This window comes from Sturnus vulgaris, chromosome 3, assembly GCF_052056855.1.
Source record: "Sturnus vulgaris isolate bStuVul1 chromosome 3, bStuVul1.hap1, whole genome shotgun sequence".
Taxonomy (NCBI): Eukaryota; Metazoa; Chordata; class Aves; order Passeriformes; family Sturnidae; genus Sturnus; species Sturnus vulgaris.
In genome coordinates, this window is record NC_142245.1 from 55,647,737 (window position 1) to 55,657,171 (window position 9,435).

Here is a 9,435-nt window from a genome sequence, read left to right on the forward strand (position 1 = left end):
TGTTATCTGTAGCTGGGGCATAGCTGCAGATGTGGTATGTGGCAACTGTGCTCAAAGTTCTCTGCATTGCTGCACAGCAGTTTCAGGACAGATCTGGGAGCTTTGCTGGAAAAGCAAACGCACTAGAATGGAGGTGGTGACTCATGGGCGGTTATGAGCTGTGCAGCACTGCTAGGATCATGGGGCAGGAAGAATGTAATTGCTCACACTAAATCATCACTGCCCCCTCTACACACCCAGGGCATTTTTATTACCACAAGTGATCAAACCTCCCTCGTTTTCCAAATATTCTGAGTCCTCTAATTCATTGACTTTTCTCACTGCCCTGATTCACTTGCTCTATCAGTACCATGTCAAAAAAGGTCTATCCCATCTAGAATTACCAATACCTCTTTCTCTACTGGGCAAGTTTACCTTAAAAGCTGTTCCTTCAACAGTTGACCTTGTCTGACCTTGTCTAGCTTGTGCTGGGATAGAACTGCAGAAAAGTGCACAGAGAAGTCAAGAAGAGACAGCTTTTCAGAAAAAATTGGGAGCTCTTTACCCCCACTATACAAAAACTCCAGCCCAGACATACGGAAAGCCCTTGATTTGATATGAAACAAATTTCTGCATTTATAGAAAAAAGGCTGGGGATTAAAAAAAAAAATTTGAATCAGACTTTATTATATAATGAAGGCTGGATGTTCTTTAAATATGCCATGTGTTACGTGTTTCATGGAATATAGGTATTCCTGATGGGACAACAGCTGTGGGATACTGCTTCCAAGGCTTGAATAAACTCATAATATGTCTGTGGTATTTATTGTCTGTGTTAAACAAAACCCCTTGACACTCATCATTTGAAATAATTCCTTTAGATTACAAATCAATTTGTTAATGGATGTCTCCATGCATTGAAGTTGAGTGTGGGTGCATATTATTAATCTTGAGTCTACAAAAGCATATTTTTTCCCTCTTGTATTATGTTCCTACAGCATGGTGCACTTACTTGCATGTAATCTGCAAAATACCAATTTGCAAGCAGAAACTTGAAGCCACACAAGGGCATGGTCCTCTATCTATGATTCTTAAAAAAAAGCTTACTCTTCAAAAAGTTTGAGAAGAAAGTGTGGATACTAGTAGGACAAGCAGTTTCTTATCCACTGCAATTTCACTTACACACACTGTAATCCACTGGCCAGTGAAAAGTACCCTGTGTAGTCCAGAATGTGTCCCTTATTTTTCTAGCACATTTAGGCACATGAGCAAGCACAATTACATTTATTTACAGCCCTGGAACAAGAAGGCATTCTGAGGTTTACAAGATTTGCCTGGTGTGCTGTGGCCAGTCTCCTCTTTTCTTCATGGGTTCAGCATGCCAAGACATTGAGAGACACAAGGAATAGATTTCAGAGTTGGAACTTGGGTGCAAAAATATGGATTCTCATTTAACTGACCTGGAAGATGATATCTGCTCAGAGGTAGGATGGGCCAATCTCCCTCACCAAAGATATCATCACTGTCTTCCTTTTTTAAGTGCCATAGATCATGACTTTTGACAGGAGGAAGAATGAGATTTGGGAACCAGTCTTATTTTCACTAATGACCTCGAGACAAAAAGTTCAGGTGTGCTAATGTATTTTGTTGCTTGAATGAGGCTGAGGGGCATTGTGAATACAGATAAAGTTAGAAGATAGCATAGCTTTCTTCCATGAAAACTTTGGTGGTCTGGCAGAAGGAAACAGGGTGCCATTTAGAGTGCAAAAAGTAACAGAGGAAAATTTTTCCATGGGATTTTTTTGGTTACAAATGACATGGGAAGAAAATCCTCTGTGCACTAGAGGTTAACAGTGCACAGTTACTGTGAGTATGTAACGTGATTTCTGAGAAGGAAGTGAAACGTATCAAACACATTGCGTCTGCTTTGCATGAATATGAATCTAAACCAGAGTTGGAGCATATATTTTTTAGTATGATAGGATTTGTAAAGACCAGTTTGTGAGAAGAACCAAGCTGCTATATTCTGGATCAATTTGTGAAGTGTTTTATATAATGCCCCCATCCATTACTTCAAGAAATGGGCTCAAGTGGAAAAAGACCCTTTCCATACCTTTTTTCCTGTAATGATACTGTCCTCATCTTTGATCAGAGCTCTTGGCCACGTTCCTAATTTGTTGATTAGCTGGGATTTCGTTTTGAAAAAACTAACAGAATTTGATCATACCAGCTGTGGTAAAACTATTATTTCTGCAGAAGTAGCTGCACAATTTTCACAGCTGGGATGGACTTTGTAATCATTGACATGGGGTCTAGTTGGAGCCCTGTCACTAGAGGTGTCCCCCAAGGTTCAATACTGGGCACAGTATTTAAGTTATAAATCAATGGCTTGTGAGAAGCCACAGAGTGCCTGCTCAACAAGTTTGCTGATGACACAAAGCTGGAAGGAGTGGCTGATAGCCCAGAGATGTGTGCAGCCCTTCAGAAGGACCTTGGTGGGCTGGAGAGGGGCAGAGAAGAACTGTCTGAAATTCAGCAAGGGCAAATGCAGGTCCTGCCCCTGAGCAAGAACAACCCCAGGCACCAGCACAGGCTGGGGCTGACCTGCTGGGAAGCAGCTCTGCAGAGAAGGAGCTGGGGGTCGTGGTGGACAACAAGCTGTCCATGAGCCAGCAGAGTGTCCTGGTGGCCAAGAAGGCCAGTGGGATCCTGGGGTGCTTTAGGAAGAGCACTGCCAGCAGATTGAGGGAGGTGATCCTGTTCCTCTTCTCAGCCCTGGTGAGGCCTCATCTGGAGAGCTGTGTCCAGTTCTGGGCTCCTCAGGACATGGACCTCCTGGAGTGGGTCCAGTGGGTAATGAAGATGATGAAGGGACTGAAGCACCTCTCTGACAAGGAAAGTCTGAGGGAGCTGGGCCTGTTCAGGCTTGAGAAGAGGCAACTGAGAGGGGACCTCATCAAAATCTATGAGAATCTGAAGAGAAGGTGCCAAGAGAATGTTTCCAGGCTCTTCTTGGTGGTGCCAAGCTAAAGGACAAGAGCAACAGGCAGAAAATAATGCAAAGAAAGTTCCACATGAATGTGAGGAAGAACTTTTTACTGTTTGACTGACTGAGCACTGGAACAGCCTGTCCAGAGAGGTTGTGGAGTTTTCCCCACTGGAGGTACCCAAGAACCATCTGGACACAACCCTGTGCTATGTGCTCTAGGATGACCCTGCCTGAGCAGGGAGGTTGGAACAGATGACCCACTGTGGTCCCTCCCAACCCAACCATTCTGCAATTCGATGACTCTGTGATTCTGTGATGTGGCAGACTGCTGCCCTGTGTCCAGAGCACCCCCTCCCTGGCTGGCTCCTGCTCCTTGCAGTGCAGTGGGGCTCTCTCCACTGCCCTGTCCCCAGCCAAGCACAGCCCAGCAGGAAGGCTCTTGGCTATGAGAAACTCAGGCTGCTCTGTCACAACCCTTCATCTCCAGGACTGACTTTCTAACACGAAAGCAAGCCTCAGAGGCAAATGGCTAACACAGTGCTAAATATTCTTCCTGTACTAAACCCAGAGAGTCTGCCCTAAAACCGATGTCCAGCACCTATATACTGAAGCAAGAAGAAGAAAGAGGAAGGTCCTATCACCCAATAATTAAGACAGACTAAATAAATAGCCGTTCTTGAATAGCAGATATTATGCCTGACATGTTAAATGCAAAGCACAGTGGTACTACCCCTGTAAAGGTAAGAGTAGGAAGGATAATCATTATCTTCAAACCATTTAATCTGTACTTAGTGAACAATGGTTACAAAGGCTGACCATTCAGTAATGAGATTCAGACTCCCTTAGTTAATTGATATATAGCAGATAACATTGAAAGAGATCTTCTTCAGTTCAACACCACTTTATACTATAATTGTAGTAAGTTACATAAAGTTTTCTCTGAGTATTCATATGCAGAAAAATATTAGTTTGTTTGAATTTGCTTGTAAATTTTCATTGGAGAGGAAACTGGCTTGCAGGGTTTGTTGGAAGTGGTGGAGTTTTTTAAGACACATGCCTGCAAACCTTTATATCATGACCTACTATGGTGCTGTGGTCTCCAGGTACTTCCCTGGCAGAAAAAAAACCCAACCTAAATCTTGACATATTTTAGTTCCAGCAGGAAATGCAGTAGGAAGAATGACTTCTCAAACTTTCTAGGAACACAGAGCATGTAGCAGGAATAAAAAACAATCAAAAAAGAGGAAAGAATAGCACAAGAGTTTCTTATGTAATCCCTGCTTATTTGCAGGCTGAACATTTATGTTTAGTTTTTCTCTTCCTGCACATATGAATGATGAATTTAACATGCACAAAGCAAAGGTGATTGTGAGTACTCCATGCTAATGGCCATTATTCGTGTGCACATGGCAGCTGCAAGATGTAGAAGTGATATTAATATTGCCTCACTTTTCCCAACTCCAACCCCACTCTCTTGCTCTCCTGTGTCTGCAGCAAACAAGCTGCAGTTTATCAAATGCTCCTGAGCTCTCTGAAGGAAAGCTATGAATTTGCTGGAGTAGGAAGGGGTACCAGAGACATTTTCTTTTGACATAACTGTAAAACCACGGTCCAATTTAGCTAAACAGCTGTCTTTTTAAAAACTGTCTTCTTCTGCTCACCCTGTGCAATGATTGCCCAGAGATGCCCTTTAGCCCAAGCAGGCTGTGTCCTGGGAGCAGCCTAGTCCCAGCAGCTGATGTCACCCTGGACACAACGATGGAGCACAAAGAGTGACTAGCCCCACTACTGTTGCGTTCCCTAGATACATTGTAAATGGTACATCCCGTGACCCCTACTGTGCCCTGTATCTTGGTCCCTCTCCCCTCCTGGCCACACAGAGCTGGCTGGGATCCAATTTCTCCCCGCCCCCCCTTTCCAGACCCTAGAAAAGGTCAGGACCCGCTGACCTCGCTCTCTTTCCCGCACTCTCTTTCCCGCATTTTTCCCCTCTCTTGCCCCGTTCTCTTTTTTCCCACTCTCTCTTATCCCGTTCTCTCTTTTTTCCCCCACTCTTTTCCCGCATCTCTTTTTTCCCCAGATCTCTTATCCCGCTCTTTCTTTTTCCCCCCTTTTTTTCTCTTCCCCCGTTCTCTTTTCCTTTCCCTTTTCACTCACTACCCACGAGAAATAAACCTGTAACTTTATCAGGGGAAAGAGCCTCTTTTGATATCTTATCTACGTCTTTGTGGCTAAGGCCCAGAGGAATATCATCCCAACACCTGAGCTAGACCGGTGGAAGGTGAGAGACTCTGTATCGGCCGGGAAGAAGCCGTAACACACTACTGTGCCTGTAGTTAGTGTCCTGAGAGCATATGGGATGAAAAAATAGACACTGCTTAATGGAGCTGGATGAGACCTTCAGCTGTCTGGGAAGCAAGGAAGGAGGCCCATATATCAAAAAGCAGGCTTGGGACAGACTAGAAGGGAAAGGTGCACAAGTCAGTCTGCACCCATCTGAAGCAAACTCATGGTATTGCATTCTTTATCTTGCTTTCTTTTTTAGCAAATACCTGTGAAGCTCCCTGGCAACCCCATACACCACTTCTCTGTCCCACACCATCCTGAGTGGGACAACACTCTACTGCTCCCTGGCAATCCACTACCCCCATGGATGGAGGCTAGTGTAGGAATATTGCTTTGTCAATATGGTGCCAGAGATGGAAATTCACTTCATCTCCTCCCCTCACCTCTCCTTTCTAAAAAACTGCACACTGAAAAGAAATTAAATTAAAAGGAACAGGAAGACTGAGAAAAATCAATTACTCCAGATTAGCAAATAGGGTTCTGAAGGTACTTAAACCTTAGCTCAGCCTCTTTCAGTGCATGCTTTCCAAAGCTGTTTTCACTTATGTGTCATGACAAGGAATCTAAAACTGCCACCTTAGCAGCAGAAAAGGGCTTAGTGAAGCCACAGTCATCTTTACATTCTTGCTGACACTGAATCATTTCATTCAGCCAGCTGAGATCCTCAAATTCTGTAAAAGGAATTTTCCTTGTGCTTCAGACAAGGGGAAAAAATGGCAGGATGTTGTAGTTTCAGAGACAAAGTTTTAACAGGGAGAGATGCATCAAATTTGTCTAAAATCCTGCTGTTCTGGTCCTTAGTCCTTCCCAGAAACTAAACCCAAATATAACCTTTCTTCCCCTTCTTGAGGTTTAAAATTATTCTGTTAATATTTTTAGCATGAATTTCCAATTCCTTCCTGTTTCCAGAAAAGCAGGCAGAGTTAATGAATTTCTCCACGTCCTGTGGAAAAAACTATCAGAGATTAAGTCTTGTGTCTCATATTGTCTGGAATTACAGCCCCATGTGCTAGATGCTTTGAAGACACAACAGCGACTGCTAAGGAGAGCTCATCTTCTCCACCTCACGAGCTGTGACTTCCTTACTCACAAGATTCTATAAAAGGACTTCTAATATAAATAATGCATCATCCTAAACTGAAATATAATCAGCAGAAATTAATTTGAATATTAATGCATGAGACGTGTATGCTCATCCCCATTAGCTGTCTACAGCTATTCCATTTTGCTGAGCTCTCTGCCTCATACATTCCCTTACAGCACAGAATGAAGAACCATCAGGGATGTATGACTGTGGTCAAACTAGTCTTAATCACAATACATACACAACCCCTGAGGAGTTATACTGGAGAACATCGAATTTGGATACTGTCCTCCAGCCCTCCCTCAGCACCTGCACTGTTTACACGCAATTTCTGTCTATGACAAAATCCCTTCCCGGCTGGGGGGATTCACCCAGCTCACCATCACTACAAAAGAAATATGGGGGTCACTTTGTGTGATGCTGGCTGAATGAATGATGGGTCCAACTGCACTTATATGACTGTCCTTACAACAGAAAATAACCCTCCCTATGCTGCTGAAAGGCAGCTCCTCCTGGGAGCCTGACTTTCATTGTTTAGAGGACATTATTCTAGCTGCAGCTGAATTTATATAAAAGCTATGGAGAGAATACAACAAAAATAAAATAAAGATCCTGTTTTTAAAATGCATGTATGAATATCTCATCCACAGGTTTGTACAGCAACAGCTTTGAGTGGAAAAATCACCATGCTAGACATTTTGTGTAAACTGCCCAATCTGTTGCTCTCACATTCCTCACACAATCATAAAGCCTATTACCTCCCCAAGGCCATAACTGTGATGCGGCTGGACAGAATATCCTGGACAATGAAAAGAAAACCCTACAATAAAAAACAAAGCTAGGGTTTGGGATTCATGGCAATATATCTGGGGCAGAGTCATTCAACCTGTGGTTGTAATTATTCTCTGAAAAAGCAGCAAAAATTCAGTCATTCAGAGGGAAGGTCTTACAGAGCTCTAGCATTGCTATAAAAAGACCCAAACAGTATTGCCTCTGATACATAAAAATATCTACTTGTACAAAAAACCAGCTTACCCCATCACTGTAGACTGATTATGTAAAAACAGCTATCACTACTGCTGGCTAAAAGCAGAAATAATACTCAGCTCCTGAAAGAAAAGGATTTGCTTTGTTAAGTTTTACATGCTACTTGGAGAGTAGCTACTTTCTAATGATACTGAATAAGTTGAGAACACAAATCTCATTTAATTTGAGGCTAGAGGTAAACCTAAGCTGGAGCTTACAGCCTGAGTCAATATTCTTCCTCTGTCTTCTCAGTCTTCCTAAATCAGCAAAGACAGGGACTATAAAGAACATATGGGATGCCAACCAGGACATAATCAGCAGAACATGGGACATCCTGAGCATACAAGGCAGATGATCACTCAGAAAGATGTTGATGTCCTTATGCCTATTCATTTATCTACTTGAATCAAAGGAATGGAGGAGGAGGGGGAATGGGTATTAGTAAGCAGGGAGGGAGTCTAGGCATGATTAACAATAGGTGTGAGACAGGAAGAACTAGATTAAACTGATCCATATGCAAATGATCTGAGTCTGATTGAATCAAACCACGCACAGTTTAATGACTATGGTAAGATGCCTTTATCTCTGCTTGGATGTGTTCTGAAAAGAAGGACTGCTCCAAGATAAAACAGTTTAATAAGGAGGTTTTTCATTACAGGGTCGATCTACATTTGCATTTCTCTCTCTAAGCAACACAGCTTTCCTCAATGTCCATTCCTTTTCAAGAGATTAGTCGAGTAGGTATTGTTGACACACACCTTAGGGCATTGCATACTTAATATGAGCATGAGTTTTAGCTTTAGTTCTTCATGACCTGGGTAAAACATCTCAGAATGAAGACTAAGTGGAAGAGTCTTATTTTTTTGCTTATCTACCAAGCATTATTTGCCCTTCTGTTATTTTAAAGTTTTGTAAAATCTTTTCAGTATTCATACATTGATACAGAGAGAGAACATAGCTTGAGTACTTACAGCATCATGGGCTAGACTCAGAATGGCATCACGGCTGCAACAGCGTGATAACTCCAGCTCCTGTGAAGTCAATCTGATTCTGTGGTACTGTAGCTGAGGTCTAGCCCTCTATTTCTAAACTATATGTTGGTTTCTTCCAAGTGGCTGCCTTTGAACACCGAACAAGGTAGCTAGGTACTGCCTTAGCCTCACCTGTTGTGTGCTCTGCTTACTGTTACAGATGCAAGTGAAATAAAACAGAGGCAACCTTCTCCTTCTTGTGCAAGTAAGACGGAGACATCTCCAGGGCTTTCAGGCTGATCATAGGAAAGACAGCTGACAGACACCGGTGCTCAGACTCCAACAGAAGTGGCATGTAGCAAGTACTGGTATTCTCATCCAGCTATGATTAAAGCTGTAGTTAGCAAAAGCCCTCAATCAGGCTATACCTTATATTTACTCTAAGACATAGTAAGCAGCCCAAGCTCCTCCACTTTGAAGAGATCTAACCTGGCTGGGACATTTTTTAGTGGCCACCTATGGATACTGTGACCTTCCTCACTCAGGGCAAAGTTTTCCTGTATAAGTAGTGTATTTTTCTCTAAAGCCTGTGTACACACTAACATATCTGTTCACATACTACATATTGCAGACAAAAAGTGCTTCAATCTCAAAGTGCTGATGCTGCATAGTTACTCTCCAGCTAATACAGGCAAATAAATACCAGTGGTCATCCAAATGCCTTCACTTCTTCACAAGAAGACACTTTTTACAGCACCTATAGTTTGTCTGTGCAATAAGGAACTCTTGAACTAGGCTGGTTAACAGTCTATCTACTCAACCTCAGCTTCAACTGATCACTTTCATCCTTATATCATGAAGATGAGAAATTTCAATAGAAACAAGATACTTGAACAAAAAATTTTCCATTTATTTCTACAGAAACAATCACAGGCCTAAATGCCTTGCAGATTTGGAATCCAAACCTCTTATTGCATATTTCAGCATGATTAGCATCATTACTTCTTTTCCATCCCTGGGCTGCTTCATGACTTCAGAAA